At 52.4% G+C, this 17,989-nt stretch overlaps 1 protein-coding gene across 2 annotated transcripts in view; it reads right to left on the bottom strand.

The window, feature by feature from the left end:
* The window catches only part of LOC143144756 (uncharacterized), a 300,728-nt gene that overhangs the window by 248,357 nt on the left and 34,382 nt on the right, over nucleotides 1-17,989 (bottom strand). Inside the window, exon 1 of one of the 2 annotated variants that reach the window (XM_076307504.1) lies at nucleotides 3,541-3,839. The exons of the other annotated variant lie outside the window; for it this stretch is intronic. The gene's annotated coding sequence lies outside the window, so the exon portion shown is untranslated. Of the gene's footprint in view, nucleotides 1-3,540; nucleotides 3,840-17,989 lie in introns of those variants that run through there. 2 annotated transcript variants of the gene reach the window in all.

Here is a 17,989-nt window from a genome sequence, read left to right as displayed (position 1 = left end):
CGAGCGCGTTCGCGCGAGTCGGATGAGCAAACGCGTCGAGCAAAATTCAAACGTTCGTCTACGGAGAACCACAACATCGCAACTCAACGATTTATGTATTTTCTAGCGCGACGAGATCCGCTTTCGATTGAAAAATTACAAATGTCGAGAATCACCGATATCTTTCGCGTTCGTTTCAGAAACAGAAACGCGTCAAAGTCTTCGCCGCGAGATTCCAAGGGACAGTACCCTTTGGTGTACGCGCCGATCGAGAAACGAACGGAGAAGGGTTTTTCGCTTCCGCGTCGCGATCGATGATCGACGGACATCCGACACGGTGCGACGGGACGTCCGCGGTAGGTGCGCGATTCGTAAAGCAGAAAATCGGGGACAAAATCGGCGGGTCGAGCGGTCGTTATCCGCTTAGCGCTTTCGGCATCGGAGGGAGCACGAAAGACGGTAATTGCTTTCTCCGGGGTCCGTAAGGAAAATATTGTCGCTCTCGAGGCCGAAGCGCGGTTGATGGCATAAATTTGGCAGAGAGAAAAAAAATAAAGACGGTAATCGCCTTATCTCCCGGGGATCCGGTGGCGTCCCATCGACGACGATGGTCGCCAAGATTTTCCGAGCGCCGCGGCCCCGGGGTGAGCTCCCCGCGGCAAGTCGCGTTGTTTACGTAGCCAAATATATGATAATGCATAGTAACGCGACGAATGAATATGTAACGCCGCGGGCGGAACTTTAAACGATTGTTTGAACACGCCGCTACCGGAAATCGGACAAACAACGGGAGAGCGGAACGCGAAATGGCGTCCGAGGTTGCGAACGCGTCCTCCGACCGACCGCTTCCGGTACTTTCGACCGGTTCGCGCGAAAACGAAACGTCGAGCTCTTTTCGCTACCGTTGGTCGATTCGTCGATGGAAAGAAAGAAGAAGAAAAATAATAGGAATCGCGAGAACCCTCCGATGGTTTAACGGAACGCGAAAATCGGTTCGCGATACTCGCGCGATAATGGCGGATTACACGGTCGGGCGTCGAATGGAAACGAGGCACGGAAAAAGGGTGAAAATAAACGAGCGGGAACTCGCGGCCGCGGCCGTTGAAAAAGTGGCATTCGCGCGGTTTCCCCTCGAAAGAAACGAGGAAATCGCGGAGAACAAGACCGTAGGCGGTCGCGTAATAGGCTTAAGTTATTAAAAGGGAGTCATCGGGCGCGAGTATCGCGAAACCTCGCCTCCTTCCTCGTGTTGCGCTCTTTGCGCGGTGAATGCAGCTTTCGAGATCGGCAAAAGCCAGGATCCCGGTGCTACTCGAATCCGCTTTCGACGGTTCTCCACGGAGTCGAGGTACACGGGGTTTCTACGAACGAGACGATCGAACAGACGCAGACTCGATGCCATATTCGTAACAACGCGTCGCGCAAAACGACCTGTCGGGACGACGAATTAATTATGCGCTACGCGTGCACTGTATAATTAGCGAGCTGGTAATATATACTTTGTTATCGTCCGCTTGGAACGCGCACGCGCAGCGATACGGTGCAATCACCGGTGAACCGGTCGATCGGTGCCGCCCGTCGACCGGAAGAAAACGCGGAATTGATATTTCGCTGACCAATCGACGCTCCGTGCGTCGAACCTGACCGGTATCGGTATCGGTACGTAAGCGTTGCAACGTTCTCGCGGAACCAACGTCCGTTTCACCGACGATCGCTGCTCTCGATCATCAGAATCCATCGATGATCTTAACGTCGATCGTTTCCTTCGACTCGAATGGAAAATTCGTCGGCCGAGAAACGTTACGAACGATCGACTCGTCGATCGAACGGATTCGTTCCCGAAACGCGGTGAAAAGATATCACCGTAAACAACCTTATCTTCGATAACGACGGGAATTAATGCCTTTCGGCGAATAAGCAGCGATAAATCGTCGCTATCGTTTGCCCGCGGCAGCGACGGTAACGAACAGGGTCAAAGAAACTTCCATGACGCGTGCTACGATATCCCTTAATCTCGCGAACGTTTTATTTACCACTTTCAACGTCGCGAGCCGACAAACGCTCGCGCGGACCGATCCCTTGATTTAGTAGCTTTTCTGCGCGAGCTCCTCTCCACGGTTGCGAATACCCGAAGCGTAATAAATAACGGGAAGTAACGCGACGCACAATAGGAAAATGGTGGAATCAGTTGCGCCCGCGAGCTTTTCCACTGCGCCGCGATAAATCGTTAGCTCGAAGCGGACCGCGTTAGGCGAGTGCCAAGGAATCGCCTCGATAAATCTTCTTTTCGATAATTGCAACGAAAGCGCCGGTACCGCCACGGTATTAATAAATCGTTTCGTTCTCTGGCCGCGAACCGGGACACTGCGACGCCGAATCGGTGAAACGAAAAATTACCTATTCTTAATGCCGAATCGTCGTTGTTTTCCGTTTCGAGGTCCTAGAAGGACACCGGAGGTCGATCCTCGAATCGATGGGAGGAACGCGATTAATCGGGAAAATTCGAAACAACGTTCGTAGACTCTTGCGCGCGTGTCTCGAGACGATCAGGAGAAATATAAATAACATTTATTTATCGAACGGTTGAGAACCCTTCGATGCGCAAAATAATTAGAAATAAGTGAACTTCGTTCGAGTTCCGAGGGCGAAGCGAGTGTTTCGATAAAGTTGAGGCGACGCAAATTTAACTGACAAAAGGATTCGTGCGCGGTAGATGTTTCAGTGAGCGAGGAACATGGAGGGGATTACGAGTGCGTTAAATTTCCGTCAGAGTCGTTGAACCACAATGTTTTGGAATGATTGTGATCGCCCAATGGGAGAAGGTCAGGGCCCCGCGGCACGAATGATACGACATCTTCGACCGTTCGACAATGTTCTACGTGCACACTCTGGTCATTGGCCAGTGTTACGTAAACAGAGCCAACGATCAAAGAATTTCAACAGCAGCGGACGAAAACTTGCTCGACGCGCGACTCTTGCAAGGTAATACGTTTATTATCGTTCGTGTTCTCGTACCGTATCGAACCTCTAATTGTTCTAATTATTTAGACCGAGTTCGGCGCAAGAAATATTGTAATGTAGCCACGTTGCCAGAAGAATATATATTATTCCTAACATATTTATCTCAGTACGTAAACCTCTCGTATTTCGATAGTCTGCAAAAGGCGAACGGTTTGCATTAACAATTAACGTATCGTTTTATCGCGCACACCGCTGATCCGTAGGTCGATAAACTCTTACTGAGTTGCTTCGAGCGATTTCGTTGTCCACGCGTTGCATCTTCGACGATCCAAATAGGGCCTTGGTACTTATGACGGTTCTTTGGCACCGCGATGACATCTTCTATCGAATCGAGGATAAGTTTGAGTGGCCTAGGACGACCGGGTTTTTGGCGACCAATTCGAAAGATTTTTGCGACAGGTAAACCCCATGTACAAGAACGAGGTTCTTCGATCTCGCCTGCCTCTCCTTAATTTCAACGATGATTTCTTCCTCCGTCGAGTTGCGAGCAACTACTGACCGGAGATTCTCTTTCTCTGAAGTAGAAATTTCATTTCTCACCTCTGCTCGAACTAAACTCCGTAATTTTCTCTCCCGCTGGTGCAACTTGGCGGTAACGATACGCTCAATTTGCGACAACGGAAGACTGTTGCGTTGTCAAATTGTCAACGTCTTTCCCACGGTCCGATCTCGTTTCCATACGGATGACCCGCGCGACGAAGACGACCCGTGCGCGATGCAGTCTTCGTATTATCGGGTATGCTACTTTCGATTCCCAAGCTCTGCAAATACGGTTCTCCATAGTTTGAAATGAACGGGTGTACGGGACACGAGTCGAACGCGACGGTAACCGAGCGCGTTCTTCGGCTTCGATAGCTCCGAGTAAACTGAAACGAAGATCCAAGCGGAGGCGGAGAAGATTTTCGCGACGAATGCCGCGACGATTAACGCCGGTCGACGTTTCTTAATGGCTCTCGAGACACGATGACCTGGTTGTCGATTCTTTTGTCCGGCAGTCCCGGGATCTCCTCGCGCGCTAATTTCGCGGGTAAGGCAATTATCGGTTCACCTCCGACCTCCGCGACATCGAGCCGCGAAAGGGTCGCGAGAGATGCTCGCTACGCGAGTCCGGTGGTTCGCGAGGAGGAAATTTTTCCACGATGGACGCGTATCGCGTCGAGTCGCACGCCAACCGTGCGTTCCCTTCTCGCCGCGACTTGAATATGCATCGAGGAACGAGTCTCGGGAGTGTTCGCGGCTGTGGCCGCGAGAGGCTTCGCGAAACGCGCGACCGAGGTAAACCCGCTTTTATCGGGGGAAAAGAAAAAAAGAACGCGCACCGTCGAACGTCGGTCGAGCGCAACGCGATCCGATTAAAATTAATATTTCGAGCGATACGTTCCGACGAGACACTCGCTCGGAAGGAGTACTTTGCAAACTGCGAGGAAATCTCGTCGCGACGCCGCGTCAGAACGATCGCTCTCGGTGCGTCCGGAAAGGGCATTTCGAGCTTTCTCCGCTTCGGTAACATTGTCGATCAATGTCCGACGCAAGGTGTGGTCCACCGATGGTTCAACACGAATTTATCGACGGACCGTTGCGCCCGACGTGAATTTCACGAAAATTCCCACGGCGAGGAATTTTCGCCGCGGACCGGCGCCACTCCGAGGCCAACTTTCCTTCGACTTAATTTTTAGCTAGAATCGGAGCAGGGCTTGAAAATAACCGCAAATACCGTCGGTCCACTATTTCACGCTTTAGGGAGGCGTTTACGGGCCTCGTCCCTGGCAGAAAAATACGATCTATCGGCGAGGGTGGATTCAGCCTACCCAGTCGACGCCGTGTTTCGTCCGAACGAAAGGGGCGAGGAAAATTTTGAGAAACGACCACACGTAAGAAACCCTCTCCTCTCCGCTCCGCTCCGTTTCCCTCCACGGTTGCTGTACTCGCGTCGAACGACGACTTGACGGATTTTCCGAAACAACGATCGAATCGTCCGGTGAAGAAAATGTCGGCCGTTGGACGAATAACGCGGAGAAAAAAGAAATACCCGAAACGTTTCCCGCGTCGTTTCGCCCGTTGCGGATTCTCGAGTACAATTCCTCGAAGTTCGACAAAGAGTCGCGGGCCGGGCTGTACGAGAATCTCGCGAAAATTAAAAATCGACGTCCCGGCCTAGAAGACGCCTCTAGAAGGGGTTGAAAGAAGCCGTCGAGTGTGTGTACCGGGGCTGGAAACGTATGCGCGGAGGGTGAAAAGGCGGGATACGATACGAGTGGAATGCTTTACGACCCCATTTTTCAGAAGATCACCTCCTGCACCTCCGTCCTGGCCCCTCTTGCTCTTCCGCACTTATTTTCTCCGTTCGTTGGTTCCTCCGCTCCTTTCACCGTCTTTCGGTTCTCCTCCCTCCTTGGCCCCCTGGATCGCGATTCTGGCTCTCTTCTCTGTTCCTCGTGGATTCACCCAGCACGCCCGTCCTCCCGTGTATTTGCATACTGCAGGATCGCTCGCTTGATTTCACAGAGGCTCTTCGATCTGCGAACTGAAATTTAAAGGCGCGCGCTACCCCGGCTCCTCCGCGCGGCCTTAAAAGCATCATATTTTACGTCCGCCGTCCCCGTTCCAGCTCCTTTTGTTAGCGAAGAGGCCGGCCGAACATCCTCGAAGATTTGCCGGACCCTCGATCTCTCCTCCTCCGTTCCTTGGACGCTTTTGCGCTTCGATTTGTGCCCTCGTGCATCGAAACTCGAAGCTTTCGCTCACCGATCGCCGAGCGGTTCCTCGGCGCCTAAACGGTCACGAAGAGTACGTGGGCCCGCTGACAGACGTTACGCGCGTACGCGGACGATCGTTACCGATACCTTCGTCGATCGCGTCCAACGAACAGAGGACAGGTAGGGTTCGATCGAGGCGTAAATTATACGAAGAGAGAGAGAAAGTTTCGTCGAAAGACCGATCGTTCCTCGACGAGACATCGATGCGCGACTCGCAACAGACGGCTTCTCCGCGAAGGAATTTATCCCGCGATCGTCCAGAGGGGCGATTCGAAGCGGACGATTCCAATTTTTCTTCCATTCTCTCGGCTCCGTGGAAATTGTAAGACGCCGACCGTCTCGGTACGTCCTGTATCCTCTCGCGCCGCATCGATCAAACTCGATCGAATCGGAACGAATTAAGAGAAGAAGCTGGCGCGGCTCCGCGAAATCGTTTCGAGCGTCTTTTATCCCGAGAAGAGGTCGACTGGTTTGAAAATTTGCCGTATTCGTTCGGAGGACCGAGCGGTTCGATCCGGTTCGTCGCTTCCCGGTATTCCCGGGGCCGAGGTCACTCCGCGCACTCGTATTTTCGCATTTCAATTTCAAGGGTGGAACATTTGCCCCGACTGGTTCGAATACCGTTCCCGGCGTGCACGCTCGCGACGCGAACCAACATTTTTCTATGCGGTTCTCTAACGGTGGACCGCGCTTCCAAAGTCGCTCTCGGCCTATATTCCTCGACCGCGCCGCTCTCGATAATTTATTTAATCGTTGAATCCGCCTTCGACCTTTTCGCAGGGGACGTTGTACCCGCGTCCCTTTCTTTGGTTCGCCGTTCCGCGAATTTCGGACGATTGTACCGAATCGAGTATCCGGTAAACTGGAATCGAGAGTCTGGCTTCGAGCGTTATTCGCGATTCGCGTTGGGGGGGAGTGGGGGTGGCGAGCTCGAGGAAGAAAGAGAAGAAAAATTCCACGATACTCGGCCGTAGGGACCCTTTCCGCGATCGACGCCCATCAGCGAAAACCGTTTGAAAGGCTGAAAGCACCAGAAACGAGGCGAAAGGGTGGAAAGTGGCTGACTTTTTGGGCCGGACCCTTAGAGAGGACGGTCGAGGTATAAGAAATAATAAACGAGACCATTAAGTCCGTGAATTTTCCTCGTGCACGAGGGTGGAAGAAAACGAGGCGAAAGAACAAAAGCCCCTGAGCTTGCAGTCTTTACATCCCACGGTCTTTATATTTTCATACTACCCTCTCTTTCTTCGGTAGCGTGTCCAGCCCTCTCTCTCTCTCGCCGCGTGCCACGACTCGTTCGTTCTCCGTTTAGCTCGCTCGCTCGCGAGAGACCGCGAGCGTGGAACACGTTCCTCCATGGTCGTCGCGCGCCGGACTTCGTAAATTTGTAAAAATATTCCGGCGTGTAATCTGCGCACGGTTTGTTTGCGGAGCGAGAGGAATCGAGAGGACGCGAATTGAAATCAAATGCTCGGCCTCTGACCCTTCGCATTCCTTGGACCCCTCGTTCCATCCAGATTACAATGTCAATGGAACCGTCGAAAACGGTGTTTTCACAGGGAATAAAGGGATTCCTTTCCGTATCGAGCGACGATCGAACGATCACGGAGAAGCGTATCGGGGAGCCGCGCCGAGTAAACAATGTAAATTTCTAAAGACCGTACGCCGAGCGAATCGTTGTTATCGAAAGGCTGCATTTTTCCCGAAACAATTAGAGGACTCTGCACGGACCGCCGAGCGAATTTACCAACGAAAAGAAACGCTGAACGGCGTAACCGTCGATATCGACGTATCTTTTCCCCGTCCGTGGTGCAGCGTTTCGCAACCGTGAAGAGTATCGCGGATCGGCGTTACTCGCGTCGGAGAGAAACCGGGGGATGAATCGGAACTCGCGGTAAATCGTCGAGTCGTCCGTTTCGATGTCGCGTTCCAATTTCGCAAAGTTCCCCTCGAGTAACGCTGACCGGGTCGAATAGAAAAATCTCGGAGAGTTCTCGAGCCAGGGAATTTGCGGGGGTTACTCAAGGTCGTTGCAACGTCGAAATATTTTTAACGAACGACGAATTCTGTTCGACGAGCAACGAGTTCGCTCGGACAACGATCCTCCGTGGCGGTCGGAGAAACGAGAGTACATCGAATTAAAAGATCATCGAACGGTGGATAACCGGCGAGATGAAACGCGGGCCGAGTCTCGCGTCTCCGTTCTACGGAGCAACGGGAATAAATCGGGCCAAGATGATCGGGTGCGCACCGTTGCTCCTTCGTTGAAAGTTTACCCAGGGATTTAGGGCGCCGGGATCCTCTCTCCTCTCGTTTGGGATGATTTTTTTTTCCGGTGCATGACTCGAAAAGAACCAGGAGCACCCTTCGCTTTTCCGTTCCATCTTTCCCTACGGTTCAAGGTTGAGCGAGCACCCTCTCTTATCGGGCTGGAACGTCCGTCGCACGTGACACCGTAGAATGCACTTTTAAAGAGCGCCGGCGAGCTCCGGTCCCCCGTTAAATCGCAAATTGATTTCTCGCTCGCGGTCATTGCCCAATCCGCGCCGCCGGCGACGTTCGCGGCTCGCTCGTGACGCGCGAAACGACCCTGCCGACGAATTCGATAATTTACGGCCTTTCGCGGCACGTTGCCTCGCAAACCCGCTCCTCGAAATCGAAACGAGACACAGACGTGCTACGAATCGGCCCTCGAGCCACCCTTGCGAAGGGACCTCGAGCAGCCTCTACCCATTGTCTTTTCGTCGATGGGAGCTTCCCGCGCGATAGAAATTAACTCGATTCGAACGCGAAAGCTCGCAAACGCAGAACGGGCTGGAAAGTTTCCGTCTCGAGTGGAAAGCTATTTGTCCGATCCGAGTCAAATATTTATTCGACTCCGATCGAGGTCGCCTCTGGTATTATCCGAGCGTCTCGTCCGATGCTTCTGTATCGAAATTATTACCGAAAGTGATTCTTCGAGTCGAAGACTCGACCGTTCTCGATTCTCGAACGCTGGATCTTCGTCTTTGTTGTTCGTCGCGTTCCCGTGGAAACGGTAGCCCGGATTCGCGGATGTATCGCAATTTTCACGGAAAAGTCTCTCGAGGATGGATCGAGAGGAGTCCAAGGAACTCTTCGAGCCGCGAATAAACTGTCGAGACCCACCGAGGAGACGAAGGGGAGATTTTCAGCGGCGGGCAAATCGGTCGTTAAAACGGCCTACAAGGTTCGTCGGTCGAAAGGAACTCGACTGGGTATAACTCCGTGGTAGACGTCTGGCCGAGAGGGGAGAGAACGAAAACCGCGAGAAATATTGTCTCGAGCGGCGAAATGCGCGCGAGACACGAACGATTACCGGATCCCGGCGGCGTAAACGCGGAAAGCGAGCATCGATCATCTCGAGCGGAATGTAATAATTTTAAAGGCGGCCAGGTCGGGGATTTCACGGCGAGTGTCACTCGCGTTTCTCCCCTTTCTCTTTGCTTCTTTCTGGCTTTCTTTCGTTCTTTCTTTCCTCCGTGGCGTTCCGTCGAGGACAAGCACGAGTCCGAGCACGAATCTCTCTTTCGTTCCGGGGACACCTGTCCCCCGGTTGTCGCGAGAAGGATGACTTTTCTTCTTCGTTGTCCTTGTGGCGCAAAATCGGCGGATTCCCCAGGAAAGGGACATTAACGGGACGCGGAACGTTGAAACGGAACCGGACGATTCTCGTTATCGTCGTTCCGACGGATAAAGGGGAATCTATCCGGAACGAAATCGACGGGAGCTGCGCGTTGGCAGATTCGAGAGACGGACTCCATCGATTCGGTGCTTCGGATATTTTTCGATAACGTTGGTCGTCCAACGGACGAACGGAAGTTCTTTCTTCCTTGGAAACGACCAGACTCCCGTTTCCAATGCCGCGTACGTCGACCTCCGTCGAATCGTAAAAACGAGGGAAAAAATATTGAAATTCCGCGGTCGGCTTCTTGCGTTCGTTTTGCGCAACTTTCGACCGCTCGAGAGTCCGACGAACGCTTCGGATTTTTCGATCGTTCGTTCGTCGACTCGTTCGATGGATCGTAACACGTCCGTTAACGATCGGTTCCTCGGGCCCGATCGCATCTCGAAAGGTCGCTGTCCTCCGAGCGTCGACGAGGCGTAACTCGAAATCATTTTCCTACGGAAGTACGGGATTCGCGCTCGGAAACGATCCGGTGGTTTTAACCGAACTCGAGGCGAGCCGAATTACGTTTTCGGATTTCGTTAGCGTTTCCCGCATCGCGCGATCAACCGGCGAATAATCCCGGTCGAAAACGCGAGTAACGCCGAGACGGATCTCGCCCCGGGGAACCCAGAAAACCGAACCGTCGCGAACTTTACGTTCTATTAGCGCTGTTAAATTTCGACGTTTACTGCCGCGGCCCGACTCGAATGGTGTTCCGTATATCACCGCGGACTTTTTGGTCGGCCAGGGAAGGGGAGGAGACATAAATTCCGCGCAAAATCGATGTATACCTCCGACGGCGTGTAATATTTTACGTTAATTGTACGCGGCGAACAATATCGACAATACAGTATTGCGTTACACCGGGGTTGCTATAAATGAATACGTAACGAGCAACCGATACTGCAGGTGGTAATAATTATATCCCGCGCGAGGCCGTGGTAACCGTTGTTCGATGATGATTCGGAACGTTCCTATTCATCTACTTGTTAAAAAAAGCCATCGATCGGGCACCGATACGCGCTCCGTTAAATGTGCTTCAACGGGAGCTGCTTCGTTTGATTAATTTACTACGGAGAAATACCACCGTCGCTTTCGTTAACGGAAGAACGGCCACCAAACGTTGACCGTTCCGACGAAAATTTAATCACGATCGATCGATATCGTTCCTTTCGAAGAAACTTTCGTTCCGATACGATTCGTTTCGCGACACCCGCTGCCCGTTTTCCATTCGCCTCGGTTCTACGTTAAAACAATTGGAAGCGCGTTGCAAACGGACGCGTCAACATCGTTGATCCTTTGTGCTCCGAGTGTCCCAACCGGTTTACCTTTCAAAGAATTTTCACCGAATAGACGATACAGGCTTTACGCGGTAACCGCGAAAACGCGTCGATTAGTTTCGAATCGCGCTCGAATAGAATGAAAACGTCGCAGTCGATTCTTTCCAATAACCGGGAACGATCTTTCGAAAATAAAAACAACGATCGATCCGGCGGGGTCCGTTACCTTGACTCTTGCGTTGAACGTCGATATCGACGACGAATGATTTTTCCGTCGAACGAACGATCCTCGACGCCAATTGCCACGAACGAGCACGCGTGCCGCATCGTCGCGTCTAAGTGTTTTAATTCTCGGTGAAAAAAGTTTGGCCGGTTCGCGAAGGTAATTTCGATGCGCTTAAACGAACGGTAATAAAATAAGAGCGGAGGCCGACGGCGGTCTCGTTCGGCGTCGCGAGAAGCATCAAAAGCATCGCCGGGGGATGTTGTGCGAGCAATATCCAAAATCTTCGGCGTATCCGAGGATCCAATATTTGCTACGGAGATGAACGGTGGAAGCTAAACTTTCCTTACCGCCTCCGTTGAACGTTTCGCGAGGACTACCGTGTCCCCGGTGGAAACGAGCCGGGACCCTCTCCCGATCGGTGACACGCACTTTTCGCGTGTTAGAAACGCGTTTACGCGCGTATAACAACCGGTCGGGGCGATTCAACCCGACGTAACGAACGACCACGGGTACGGAACGAGCCTCGACCCTTGTTCGCGAGATAACGGACCTTGTACGCCGATAACGCGTCACTGAAAATATTTTGTCGGCTACTTGGAATACTTTGCGGATAAGTGGCGCGGCTGAAGAGAAAAGCCGCCGAGAGAAAAAAAAGAAAAGGAGAGACGAAACGCTCGAAGAGTACGCGCGCAATTTTTCACGCGGCGCGTTGTAGGGGCGAGAGAATATTGGCCGTTCAAGGTCACCGAGCTACTACCCCCACCCGTGACGCTCGGTCGATCGGGCGTCCTCGTGGACTCTTCGGTCTCGTCGTCGCGCGGTGACGCGATAGGGTCGGTACGCGCGTTACGGTTTATCGCGCGATAAATCCTACGATTTGCTCGGCCCGACTGTCCGAACGATAATCGTAACGCGGGTCGGCTCCTCGTAAATTAAGTTGCACGGCTTTGCCAAAAAATAACTAAATTCTAGGCGAAGAGTTATCGCGCGCGCGGTACCTACAAACACATTGGCGTTGAAAACGGGTCGCGGTGGGGGCAACCAGTATTTATCTTTTTCGAGAATACTCCTCGTCCCTTCGGGTAAACAGCCCGTCCGATCGGATCGAATCTTCTTTTTTTTTCAACGGAACTGTTCGTTCTCCGTTGAAATGATTTTCGCGATTTCGAAGCGAGATCGAAGAGACGAAGCACGGGAGGAAATTTTCGTCGGTGGTGTTCTTCGAGCGGGAGAAAATTGCGCGATTCGTCGTTGCCGAGGTCGGGAAGAAAGCTAACGTTCCGCGGAGGACAACAGCGTCCGCCGTTTCGTCCAGAGTCGATATCGTCGATGAGGAGGAAGCGGCAGTGGCACGATTTGCGAGCGCCTTTCTACGAAACGATCGGGAAACGCTGAGTGTAGCAGCGAGAAAGTGGCTGCGGTAGTTAGGTGGACAAATGATAGCTAATAAAACAGAACTGGAGCGGAAAAGGAATCGAACTAGCCAGAGGTTACCGTGCCGCTCTTCCGAGGCATTGTTAGATGGAATAGCGATAAAAGTGTAATTGATTCGAATGCAAACGTTATTCGCGCGGATACATAGGTTCGGGCTAAAGTATCGCTGCCAAGAACTCGATGCTCTCCGTGGACACTTAGGTGAGGTTTTCTCGCGATACGTATGTACGTTTGTCCTTGTAACAGTCTCTGTTTAACATTTTGATACTACGCGCGGTTACGTACCGCTGCTGCGATCCACCGTTATTTATCGCGTCGTTGGAAATTTGCTGTCGTTGGTGCGAATTTTTCTTCGCGCGCGGCACACCGTGCTCTTTAAACCGACCAACCTCGGCTGGAAGAATACTCTGCTTCTCCGTTACTGTTGCGATACTCGCAACGAACGCGACTACCTTACTGTCCGGTATCGATCGCACAGTTGCCTTTTTCCATCCCTGATGTTAATTTCGTAGCACCGGCGTCCGAGATTCGATGATCAAATCGTCCGAAAGGAGAACGCGAGCTTCCGAGAAGCAACCGTACTACACGTGTTTCGCGAAACGATAAGGAGAAAAAAAAAATCGCGCGGAAAAGCAACGAAGAAGGATCTCCGGGAGCGGTGGCAGGTCGATTATGCGCTGTTATCGGAGATATTAGCCGGAATTCAATTCGCACTTACAAGCGTGTTAACAGTTACAAATGACCTTGTTGACCAAACCTGTCGGCTGTTCCGTGCAAACCGTCTAATGACCTACCGCTAATAACTGTTACCGCCTCTTGTAAGCGCGTTCAGAATACGGACCATTAATTCCGCGCCACTAAAGTGTATTAGCGCCCCTAATTTACCACTCCGAGCCTGTTATTTACAGTCGGAGGACGCGTTGTTGCGACAGCCTCCTTTACGACCTCCCTGAAACGCGATACATATTCGCGATACGAAGCGCTCTCGTTTTTTCACGCGAGTACGATGCGTTCGAATATTTCCATTCTCCGTCGAAACAACGTTCGTACGGGACGTCTCGACTGAAAACGGCTCGACTTTCGGAGAGTTGAACGTTTTTCACGGCCGAACGATTTTCCAGGGCGCGAACGATCCCGCGGTTGAGGATCGAACGGTCGACGATTCGCGGAAAACGCGATCGAAAATCCGATGGGAACCGATGCGGGCAAAAGTCGTCGGTAACCGTTAGCACGGACGTCTGTCACGGCCGCGTGACGGACAGCGCTGTCTCCGACGTTTGGCCGCGTTTACGATAGAGCTCGTTCGGTGGCAAAGTTCGACGACGTTGTCCTTCAGCGCGATCGACCGCCAAAGGAACGTCGCGTAAATATTTGGAATAAACGGGAAAGTTTTCCACGATCTCGTAACCGTTGAATCATTTTCCCGGCCGACGGTTGAGTTACTCTCGAATACACCCTCGGCGAAGAATAATTATTGGATGGGCAATTCCGCGGGGAATATTGTCGACGTAAATCACGGATCACGATTCCGGCGCGCGAAGGATGGCCGCCGCGGGAAGAGAGTTTCCTTTGTATTCTAAATAGATAATAAATATCGGGACGCCGTAAAAAGTTTTCGGCGTTATTGCCAGTGAAATCGACGATATCGTTCGATCGCGTACAATGCCCGTTAGGATAAAGGATGCCCGTGAAAAAGTGGCCCCGCCGTCTTTGGGTATCACCCACTCGAGCGCGGGGGTGGACACCGAGTATTAACATATTTACGAGCGCCATGAATTCAAACCTTCTCTCGCCCACCCCTCCGCGCACGCTCTCGCTCTTTATTTCTCCCTACCAGTTCCCGCCCGACGCTTTCTTCTCTTTCTATCGGTTCGTTCTTCTTCCCCGGTTGGCAAAAGCGCGTCCCTTCCAGGCAGAAATCAACATCGATCGACCAGCGAAGCACATCGAGAAAATTAGTCGAGCGTGTCTCTTGTCCTGCGAGTCCCTACCGCTCCCCGTCCCACGCTCGAGGACTTTTCACCCCTTCTCCGCGCTCGTAAAAATGCGCGTGCAAACTTATCCGAGCACGTACGCGATGTTTCTTCTCTTTCCTTCTTCTTGGCCGTTTCCCCGTCCTCGTGTCCCCGGTATCTTTCCGTGGCTCTTTGTCCGGCACTGCGGGCGGTACCGCGCTAGTCGATCTCCACCGAGAATCGCAACCGAAAGGGTCGAGACCGATGAATCGCAAGAGCGTCGGTCCTTCCAAGATTCCCAGCGAACAACCCGATCTACTATATTTCCCACCGAGGCCAACGAACCTCGGCGCTTTTCGATCCTCGTCGACGATCGATCCAACTTTTTCAACGTCCAATCAGCGAACGCTTCCCGTCGAACCGTAGATTCGATCGATTCGACCGCGAATCGTAGAAATTCGATACGGCAGGCCCCGGTGGACAAACGTTGCTTCACGACCGATAAAAATATAGCGCTCGATGTTCTTGTCCACTTCCCGGACCCGTTGCACGTTCTCCGGACCAACAACAACTTTACGAGACTCTGCTCGATATCCCATAAATTTTCGCATCTTCGACTCGATTATTTTTCCACTCCCCTGCATCGGGTCGAAAGCTACCCGGTACCGTTCGAAACTTCGTTTCGTCTATTTTTACGATCCACGAAAACTACTTTTCGAGTCGCGCAGTCTCCATCGAAGCGAGTCAATTTTTAACCGTACCCCGTGCTCCGGGGTCGATTCGCTCGGTATACGTTCTTCTCGAGTTTCGACTTTGGGCACGCGAATCGCGAAGAGACGGTCGATGCCTCTCCGATGCGCGCGAAAATTTGACGGAGAATTCGATATCGGGAATAACGACGCCTTTCCGATTCGGCGTGAAAAACGAGGCGATTCGATCGGGAAGAAAATTAAAAGGCAACGTTGGATTCCAACGAAAGGACGCCACTTGGCTCCGTCGAAGCGGTATTAAAATTCACGGGGTCGGGAGCATCGATAAATATCGAGGACGGTCGGCGAGTCGTCCGTGCCGCGTTGGCTATCGTTTTCTTCGACGATGGTCGATCGTGGCCCAGCATTCGAAAATACCGGGCCGAATGTATCGAATCGAAGCGAACCGATCGGTTGGCGCGCGCGCTTCTCGAACGGTCGTCGCGGATATTTCGATAAAAATTCCGCGTCAATTTTAATCGGTGTCGGTGACGCGGCCGATACGAAACTGGCGCGCGATTAAATTAACCGGTTCGACGAATCGAAAACTCGGTTAACGATAACGAATTTTTCTTTCCCACGGATCCCACGGTACACCGCTACCTTGCAAATGAGACGCCCCGAAATTGACCAACTGAGAGTGTTTTTACGCTCCTTGAATATTTCAAAGCGCCGAATCGCCGGCTCGAGCGATGCTTTTCCCCTCTAACGAGAACTTCGTGATTCTATAAATGCGAACGTTCCGAGCAAACGCGGAAGCTTTTCAGCATCCCGGTTTGCACGGTCCTGTATCGACCGATCGATTCGATACCGCCTCGCTCGGAACGCTCGTTCGTTCGTTTGTTTATTTATCTATTCGTTTGTCCATTTGTTTCGCTCGAGGACGGGATTAACGCGACAAAATTAATGTCCGCGGGGGACGTTAACGTGGATGCTCCGTTGAGGAATCTTTCGCGCGACGAGGCGGTGTTCAACGATCGGTAACTCTGCGGTTATCGCGTTTTCGAACACGGTTTCGCGGTTCTTTCGTCTCGATCGAGGTCGTCGGACGTTCCGTTGCGGGACGAGGCGACGTCGTTCGCGATCGAAAAGAAATCGAGGAGCGGTAAACAAGAGGACGCGTTGCTCGCGGTGGAAAGACGATCGTTCACCGGGGGACCGAGGTATTCGTCCGAGATCGATATACCGGCAAAGAGTAAACGGAAACGGATCTGCCGACACGGAAAGGTGGCTGAGCAGCAGTCGTCTTTGTATGCAAATCGCGGGGCTCGGTGAGGCGAACTCGAGGAAAGGCGAGAAACTGGCTCGGCGCTCGACTTTGCCGCCCATCGGTTACTGGCTCCTATCGGTTGACGAATTCCCTAACGATAACTTTATTCGGGAAGTTCGCGCGCCACCACCTCGGAACTATGCGAGAGAAGAGACACTCGGAGTCGGAAGGCAGACGACATCGACCGGCTGCGATATATTTCCCTCGGCAAACACCGTCAACCGCGTTTGCCCTCTTACCCGACGTCGCCCGGATAATCTCGCGATTTGTAAAATCGCTTCCCCGAGCTGATCTCGGATCTGACGTCACGCGGTGGCACACTTACTTCTCCTTGATTCGATTATGCTAAGCGTCGTCTAGAAATCGAGCTGCACCGAATCGACGAACGAACGACTCCTCGCCGAACGATCGATCCGAAAAAAGAACTTTCCTCGCGAGGAAAACGAAACGCGCGATCCTCCCTCGCCCGAGAACGGTCTAAAGGGTGTTTCGATATCACCGACGTATCTTTCGACGGCTTTCGTTCGCGAACGTATCGGCGAACGGCTCGAACCTTTGACGAATTACGCCGGAAACGATGCGCGATTCGGCAACGGGGAGAAATTTCGCGAATTTGCCAGCAAAGTGCGCTCTCGATCGGCGCTGCGACTCTTCGAGAAAGCGAGCGGTCAGATCGTGCCTTCGCAAAGGCTTCCGTCTCTCGTCGAAACACCTTTTGCGAGAAAGTGTTTCGACCCGTGATCTCGAGTTGTGTAAAATTGTACGCGATACGTTTCTTCCGGCGCGTTATCGTCGATTGTTTCGCTATCGCTGATGGCCAACATCGAGCGACTCGGTTCACCGAGAACCGGTTTTTTTTCAGCTCGGGACTATCGCGTTTGGCGGCTCGTTCTCGAGATAATTCTTTCGTTTGGAAATCCACGGGGGAAGACCGATGGGAACGTAAATCACTACAGATCGGAAAGCCGCGTATTCGACGGAGGCTCGAACCGGTCGTAAAACTCGTGTACTCAACGCGCTCATTTCCATCGAGCCCGGTCAAATTTTCGGAAAGAACGGTGGATCGACGCTCGAGGGATAACCATCGATCACCCTGCGATAGCACTCGGGCAAAAAAGGAAGGAGGCGGGTAAAAATACGATTCCTTTCGACTTGTTGACTTTCCTTGGATTCGCTCCCACGGAAGCCGGGTATTTCTTCGTTTCTGGTGTACGCCCGCTATACTTCTCGGTCTCCTCTACGGCGTAGCTCCTCGCGGTAGCTTCATCGAGATTCCGTCGACCTTGCCAAGTCGAGAGCAAATCCATTCCGGCTGGCGTTTCTTTCGCTTCTTCCTCCCGCTGTCTCGCGCACCCGTTAAAAGGGGTTTGGTCCGCGTGTGCGCCACACGTATATTTATTATTCCGCAAATATACGTGTTTCCGATACGGGAGATGTGTGCATTTAGGGAATACAACGCGCGCCACACGGAATATTCATTTCCATCGAGACGAAGCGATTCGCGTTTTCGGAGAGCTCCGCGTTTCGAAAAGGAATTCTCGATGTCTTTACGGCGGCGCGTATCCATCGGATCTTCGGCTCGGAGCCGCGATCGAAAAAGAAAAAAAAAGAAAGAATATCCTTCGACTTCG

Source organism: Ptiloglossa arizonensis, chromosome 3, assembly GCF_051014685.1.
Source record: "Ptiloglossa arizonensis isolate GNS036 chromosome 3, iyPtiAriz1_principal, whole genome shotgun sequence".
In the NCBI taxonomy this organism is placed as follows: domain Eukaryota; kingdom Metazoa; phylum Arthropoda; class Insecta; order Hymenoptera; family Colletidae; genus Ptiloglossa; species Ptiloglossa arizonensis.
This window is presented reverse-complemented; position numbering and strand designations above follow the sequence as displayed.